This window comes from Trichechus manatus, unplaced genomic scaffold (assembly GCF_000243295.1).
Source record: "Trichechus manatus latirostris isolate Lorelei unplaced genomic scaffold, TriManLat1.0 scaffold00008, whole genome shotgun sequence".
NCBI lineage: Eukaryota > Metazoa > Chordata > Mammalia > Sirenia > Trichechidae > Trichechus > Trichechus manatus.
Window position 1 is genome coordinate 16,575,924 of NW_004443944.1, and position 9,043 is coordinate 16,584,966.

Genomic DNA, 9,043 nt, shown 5'->3' on the forward strand with positions numbered 1-9,043 from the left:
ATGGCAACAGTTTTTTGTTTTTTTTTTTTTTAAACTGACATTAAGATACAAACTGTACTACACTGTTCCAACTTAAGTACGAATCCGACTTAAAAACAAATTTAGGAACGGAACTCGTTCATAATCCAGGGACTGCCTGTACTGGTATAAATCTCTCAAGGACTGAAAAGGTTAAAATAAAATATAGTTAAAAGATGCCCAGGAGGACAAAATCATGTATAATTTAGTAGAGAAATCTATCCTAAAATGACAAATTTAAAGTAAGTAGAAAATGAGAAAGCAATACAGTGAAGATTAGAAACTTAAGATATAGACAGACTAATCTGTCTAGTTGAGGGCTTCATTCTAAAATGAACATAAGAAAAATACCTTATGGGGTTGTTATGTGGATTATGAGAAAATTACGTAAAGCATTTAAAATACTCAGAGACTCATACATGTACGAAGTCCTCAATAAATAGAAACTATTGATATCATTGCTTTATGACAGTAGACTCTCAGCAAGTCACATTCCGAGAGTTAAGGCTTTTTTCGCTATCATCGCTCCCCTTAGCGTCTTTCCTAACAATAAATACTTCTTCTAAATCACCTACTCTTCCCCCACCCACATGGAAAAACTATTTTTTCATATTATAAAAATCAGTTATTGTAATTACTGGCTAAATAAATTGTATGTTTACATTTCATAGAGCAAACAATTTATTAACAAGTAATAAATATTTTCATAATGCTAAAACAGTCATTTCAAATGTATAAAGGGCACTTGAAAAATCACATATTCAAACATTATAAACAAATCATCCAAAACCCTAAAATATGAAAGACAAAATTTCTAGTTGTGGTCATTGATTCCTCAAGCCAATCTCAACACCACTTAGAACCAGCCACATTTCCAAAGTACAAAAATCAAATACCTAAAGCCAGGGTCTGAAATTATTTATCATATATACCTTTTTCAATAAACTACATTATCTATACTATTTGGATTATGACTTATCTGAAGCACTATTAACATTTTGTATATTATGTGACTGTATCACTTGTTCTGAAGGAAAATGTGTGTATTCTGAATTTTTATATGCACTTATAAAGATAATCCTCTCAACCTGAGCAATATTAGAGACACTGTTTTTAGACAGAAGGAACACAAACTTTGAAATCAGAGATATGGGGGTTTAAACCCCAATGCTGCCATTTACTAGTGCTGTGGCCTTAAGCAAGTTATTTCACCTCTCTGACCCTCAAATTCCTCAACTGTAACTGGGGATGAAAATAATATCTTACAGGATTATCAGGATTAGAGAGTTAAATTAAGCACCTGACACAAGGTGGACATTCAACAAATGGTAGCTATGACAGATCATCACCCAAAACAATGTGCACAAAAAGCAGGTGTTACTGTTATTAGGACTGTATAAACTATTAAAGCTTTCTGGAAGGCAATTTTGAAGTATCTATCCAAACATGAAAGATATCCCTCTGACTCTGAAATTCAACTTGGAAGTACTGGTCCTATGGAAATATTTGCACAAGTGGGCAAAGATGGAAGAAAAACGATATTCTTTGTGGCACTGTTTTATCAGTCAGTCAATAGAGGGCTGGTTTATTATTAGGGTCGCTATGAGTAGGAATCAACTCGATGGCATTGGGAGGCTGCTGTTGTTAGCTGCAGTCAAGTCGGCTCCACAACGGCCCCTGTACAACAAAACTAAACAGTGCCTGGTCCTATGTCATCGCCATGATCATTTGCAGAATGGACTGTTGTGATCCACAGAGTTTTTACTGGACATTTTTCAGAAACAGATGACCAGGTCTTTCTTCCTAGCCTGTCTTAGTCTGGAAGTTCCACTGAAACCTATTCAGCATCACAGCATCACGCAAGCCTCCACTGACAGACAGGTGGTGGCTACGCATGAGGTGCGCTGGCTGGTAATCAGACCCACGTCTCCTCTGTGGAAGGTGAGAATTCTATTACTGAGCCATTAAACCTATTGCCATCAAGTCGATTCCAACTCATAGCAACCTTATATAGTAGATCCATATTTGTCATTACTTTAAAATGAAGTAGATCTCTGTTTACCGACAAAAAGATGTCAGTAACAGCATAAGCACAATATGACTCAACAAAGTAAAAAAACTACGTGTTTATATAAGCATGGAAATGGGTATGAGAGGATACAATACTAAACCATAAATAACTCACTTTTCACCCACATATTCTCACTTTTCACCCACATATTCTATTTTGTAAACTTTTTAAAAACTCATTAACTTTTTTCTAATTAAAAAAAATAAAAGAACATGAATGTGTACCATTTCTTGAACTAATGCTTTCCTGTTCTGTGGAAATGGGTCACATTAAAAAAAAAAACAAAAAAAAACAAAGAAAAATGGACTTTAACCCTTTTTCCTCACTGAAAAAGTCTAGAATCTAAATCTATACCAATCAATCCCATGTTAAAGATATTCAAAATTAATTTCTATTCTATAGTCTTTCAGCTTCTATTTGTACAGCCAATTCTAACCACATGGAATTAGCCACAAGACATTTTAAAAATTGCTGATTATTTGCCACATAATCTGCCGCACTCTCAATTTCTTCTCAACTTTCATCGCCCAAAACAGCCTCGTTAAATATGCATCTAGAATACTTTAATATTATCTAAGGAAATATAAGGAGTCCCTGGGTGCTGCAAATGGTTAATGCACTTGGCCGTTAACCAAAAAGTTCGAAGCTCAAGTCTACCCAGAGGTATCTCAAAAGAAAGCCTGGCAATATACTTGCGGAAAATCAGTCACTGAAAACCCTACAGAGCACAGTTCCACTCTGACACGCATCCAGTTGCCATAAGTCAAAATCAGCAACTGGTTACAAAAATATAAAATCTATGTTCAAAATCAGATCAATTAATTTGAAAGATTTAGCATTTTAGATTAATATGAACTGCAATCCTCCTCCATTACTGAAGATGATCAAAACTTCACTAAACAAAACAATTTTGACATTAGAATCATTAGAAATGGACCAGCTTGTTTGTCAGGAAAATGAAACACAGTAAGTGACCTGACCAAGTTCACACAGTAAAAGACAGAAGGAGGACCAGGGCAGTGCCCTGGAATCCCAGTCTGATACTCTTTTTTTTTTCTTTTTAAGATCATGGTGCCTCACATCACAGCTTATTCAGTTTTAAATCTATTCCCTTTTCCAAATAAATTAGCAAAAATAACATCTGATAACATACTTGGCTTCATAAATAAGCATAAATGAAACAAACATTAGCTGGTGTAGACTACCCTGGTATATTTTCAATACTATCTATTGAGCTCTGTATTCACTGAAATTTCAAGCATGCGAAATATGTTGATCAGACATTGCAAAGGTGTCTGCTGTGGAAAAGCAGAGATGAAGATGCTTCATGATAACCAATTTGTTCAATACACATGGAGACAGAGCAACTAGTAAGATTCTCATTAGCTCAATGACCAAATTTTTTAGCCATGTTATGTTTGAAAAGCATATTGTTTCTTTCGGTGGCACTTTCCTTTTTAGGAAAGGAAATCATCTCTGCTTTCAAGATCACCTTCCTGACTAATGGAGGCACAACGCTGCTCTGATTTTTTTCTCCCCACAACAATACCCATAAGAAAATAAAGACTAATGCCAGGGGGCATTTCTTTTCACATTCTCCTACACTGAAAACAGGTTTGAGAACAATATATGAAAATCTTTTGACAAAGAATTTTTCTAGCCTAACATCTACAAATAACTGAAAGATAAAAATCATCAAAGTAAGGACGAGGAAAATTAACAGCAGCATGAGACAAAGAAATAGTACATGAAACAGAAACCAGGTAGACAATAGATCTCTGAGAACTAGAGTCTGGGGAAATAAAATGACCGTCTTGTTCTAACAAACAAAGGCTGAGGCAACAAATAACTTCAAGAACTTCAAGCTAAGTTTTCACCAGAAAAAAAAAAGTAATGAAATTTTTCCCCTTATATATTGAGGCATATATGTTAATATACTCTCAAACATAAATTCAATAAAATAAAGTTACTACATTTTAAAAAATGTCACAAATAGAAAAAAATCAAAGTATTAGAAAATATGGCAAAGGCTAATTTATAGATTAACCATTAGCCTTCTAAACAGGTTAAAATTCAATATTCAAAGAAAATATAGTTTATCAATACTGTTTATAAGCAAAATTTTGCAAGATTGGATTGAGTAACGCAATGTGATAATTCACTTCATTTTATCCACTGAGTGCTGATATTTTTCTTTAACAAAATCCAAGTATTCTGGGCTATAACTGATGAATGACCTTGAGGCAGCACTTGGAAGGCAGTCACCATGGCAACACTACCACACAAGTGCCTCATCTTCAGCAAAGGACCAACCTGGTGCATCAGGATTTAAAAACCCAGGAAACAGAGCTTCCTTCAAGGAAAAAAAAAAAAAAAACTAAAAATTAGTTTTAAGAAATGTTTATATTATCCTCTCGATTTTAGCCTTCCTATTTCTTTTCTACAGAGGGAGACCCGTACATTAAGCTACCTAAATGGTGAAAGAACATTTCAAGATCTATCCTGAAGTACATTGCTGTCAGTGATAGGATAATATTCATATACCTACAAGGAAGACCAGTTAATACAACTATTATTCAAATTTATGTACCAGCAACTATGCCAAAGATGCCAAAGATGAAGAAACTGAAGATTTTTACCAACTTCTGCAGTCTGAAATCGATCAAACATGCAATCGAGATTGATGATTACTGGTGATTGGAATGCAAAAGTTGGAAAGGAAGGATCAGTAGTTGGAAAATATGGCCTTGGTGACAGAAATGACAATGGAGATCACATGATAGAATTTTACAAGAACAACCACCTATTATTCATTGCAAATACCTTTATTCAACAACATAAGGCAACAAGACACGTGGACCTCACCAAATGGAACAAACAAGAATCAAATCAACTACATCTGTGGAAAGAAGACAATAGAGAAGCTCAATATCATCAGTCAGAACAAGGCTGGGGCCAACTGCAGAACAGACCGTCAACTGCTCACATGCAAGCTCAAGTTGAAGCTGAAGAAAGTTAAAATAAGTCCACGAGAGCCAAAGTACAACCTTGAGTATATCCCACCTGAATTTAAAGACCATCTCAAGAATAAATTTGATGCACTGACCAAAGACCAGATGAGATGTGGGATAACATCAAGGACATCATATGTGAACAAGGCAAAACGTCATTAAAAAGACAGGAAAGAAAGAAAAGACCAAAATGGATGTCAAAGGAAAACTCTAAAAGTTGCTCTTGTATGTAGAGTAGCTTAAGGGAACGGAATAAATCATGAAGCAGAAGAGATGAACAGAAGATTTCAAAGGGCAGCTTGAGACGATAAAGTATTATGATGAAACGTACAAACCTGGAATGAGAAAACCAAAAGGGAAGAAAACATTCGGCATTTCTCAGGCTGAAAGAACTGAAGAAAAAATTCAAGCCCTGGGTTGCAATACTGAAGCATTCTATGGGCAAAATACTGAATGACCCAGAAGCATCAAAAGATGATGAAAGGAATACACAGAGTCACTGTACCAAAAAGAATTCACTGACGTTCAACCATTTAAGGAGGTAGCGTATGATCAAGAACCGATAGTACTGAAGGAAGAAGTCCAAGCTGCACTGAAGGCACTGGCAAAACACAAGGCTCCCAAAATTGACAGAATACCAATAGAGATGCTTCAACATCTGGAAGCGCTCACTATCTATGCCAAGAAATTTGGAAGACAGCAATCTGGCCAACCAACTTGAAGAGATTCGTATTTATGCCTATTCCAAAGAAAAGGTGATCTAACAGAATGCAGATATTATCAAACAATATCATTAGTATCACACACAAGTAAATTCTTGCTGAAGATAATTCAAAAACGGTTGCAGTAGTACATCGACAGAGAACTGTCAAAAATTCAACCTGGATTCCAAAGAGGATTGTGGAACGAGGGATATCACTGTTGATGTCAGAAGGCTCTTGGCTGAAAGCAGAGAATACCAGGAACATGCTTACCTGTGTTTAATTGACTATGCAAAGGCATTTGACTGTGTGGATCATAACAAATTATGGAAATCACTGCAAAGAATGGCAATTCCAGAACACTTAACTGTGCTCATGCAGAATCTGTACATAGACCAAGACGCAGTTGTTCAAACAAGGGGATACTACATGGTTTAAAATCAGGAAAGGTGTGCATCAGGGTTGTATCCTTTCACCATACTTATTCAATCTGTACGATGAACAAATATATGAAGAACACGGCATCAGGATTGGAGGAAGACTCATTAACAATCTGTGATATGCAGATAACACAACCTTGCATGCTAAAAGCAAAGAGGACTTGAAGCACTTAACTGATGAAGATCAAAGACTACAAACTTCAGTATGTATTACACCTCAACATAAAGAAAACAAAGATCCTCCTAAGTGGACCAATAAGCAACATCACTATAAATGGAGAAAAGATGGAAGTTGTCAAGGATTTCACTGTACTTGGATCAATAGTCAACACCCATGGAAGCAACAGTTAAGAAATCAAACAACACACTGCATTCGGCAAATCTAATGCAAAAGACTTTTTTAAAGTATTAAAAAGCAAAGATGTCACTTTGAGGACAAAGGTACACTGGACCCAAGCCATGGTATTTTCAATTGCCTCATATGCATGTGAAAGCTGGACAATGAATAAGGAAGACTGAAGAACTGACACCTTTGAATTATGGTGTTGGCAAAGAATATTGAATATACCGTGGACTGCCAGAGGAACAAACAAATCTGTCTTGAAACAAGTACAGCCAGAATGCTCCTTAGAAGCAAGGTATGGTTTGAGACTTCACCTTACATACTCTGGACATGTTATCAGGAGGGACCAGTCCCTGGAGAAGGACATCATGCTTGGTAAAGTAGAGATCAGTGAAAAAGAGGAACACCCTCAACGGGATGGACTGACACAGTGGCTGCAACAATGGGCTCAAACATAACGACTGTGAGGATGGCACAGGACCAGGCACCTAACAACAACAACAGTGAAATATTAAACCATGTAAAAAAAAAATTTTTTTTCCTTTTGTTTCCTATATGGACAAAATAAATTGCTAAGATATGACCAAGTAATAATTAAATTTTTTGACAGTCACCCATTATTCTTTCTATCTACTTTTAATCTCTATCAAAAAGGAAGAAACATTCATCTGAATAAGAACACTTATTTTCTAGTCTGCACTTTGATAAAGAAAACATGAGGGTGGGGAACGTTGGCTTAAAATTCCAAATATAAAATATGCATTTGTAATTCTGCTTATACACACTACAGAGCCAGCTGCTTGTTTACCAAGAACTAGAATCAGATGTCTTTAAAGAATGGTGAGGGGATAGGGATGGAAGACTTCTTTACATTTAAATTATTTTTATAGTCATGTGTTTTTGCTTCAGACATAAAGTAGTCTTAAACTCATTGCCATCAACAAGTCGATTCCAACTCATAGCGACCCTACAGGACAGAGTGCAGAACTGCCCTATAGGGTTTCGAAGGAGCAGCTGGTGGATTCGAAATGCTGACCTTTTGGTTAGCAGCTGAGCTCTTAATCACTGCACCAAAGTAGTCTTAGTCATTTGTTTTCTGGAGAGTCTACTGCTTGAAAGCCATGTCTGTTTACACTTCGATCATTTCATCATCAGCACAGCCAGAACAACGCCTGATATCAAGCAGGTACTTAAATGTTTGTTATACCGAAGGACTTCAAACTTATTATTTGTTCGTGTACCTACCAAAAGATCTTGAAAAACAATGTACCCCAGAACATTTGTTTAAGTTGACATTTAAATTTTTACTCAATTTAGTTAGTTATAAAGTAATTTCTAAGATATTATAAGCATTAGTATTTTTAATAAACTGTTATATCACTCTGTGTATTCAAAAGAACCTAAGTTTTCATCATCCCTAAGAGTCACAAATTTTACAATTGTTTTTCTCCTTTAATACAAAGTTCCATTCCTCTTTCCCCATAGAATTTGATCATAATATCATTTCACACTTGAAAGTAGTTTATTGATCACCCTATCTCCGTAACAATTAAATTCCATCTGATTATAGGCTCTAAGTGTTGAAAAACATTTCATTCTGAATTGTTACTATAATCATTACTAGGATATAATTTTTCAAAACATAAGTGTATTACAGATTTTGATAAAACAACATAAAAAGTAAGTTTTTCATTGTAAGTGAATCTGTTAGGATGCAAGGGCAGAGTTTCTTCCTCATTCCCACCCCCAATTTGTTCCGGTATCCTTAATGAATATTATTGCTAAAATGCAAGTGTTGACTAATTTATTTATATTTTTGTTTCTAAAATTATAACTAAAACCTGCTGACCCAAATAATTAGGATCAATAAGTAAAAGGATGAAATCAATGTCACTTATTTGTTCATGTACAATTTTAGTTACATGACAAAAATCTCAGTGAACAATCAAAAAAAGTTTTTATAATCTCTCAGAGCAATTTGATTAAGTTCCCCTTTAATTTTCAGGAAAACACAGGCTTGAAAATCACCTAACAGACCATTTGTTACCCAGTCATTAGTTATTTACTTTCTAAACCCTGACACCAATATTTCTAATGGTCCGTGTTTCATAACCCAGATTATTTTTTTCCACCCACTGGCAACACACCCCAGTAAGGAAAGTTATTCCTTTCTTTTGGCAGTTACAAGAGCAATAGCGAAGGGTGACATCTGGAGAATAACACTCTGCAAGCTTTCTCAAGCAGACAAACTAAAGAATTTAAGAGGACAAAGTTTAAGAACCTAGAAATTGATTTTCTTCAAACAGTCTGTGTTCAAGCCTCTACATCCAACCACCAATTTACTGAAAATACAGACAACAAAAGAATGTGCTAAACAGCACCACTTAGATGCAAAATCCTGACTACAGCAAATAAATTGCAAGGGGGGAGGAAAAAAGAGAAAGATTCAGGAGGAACTT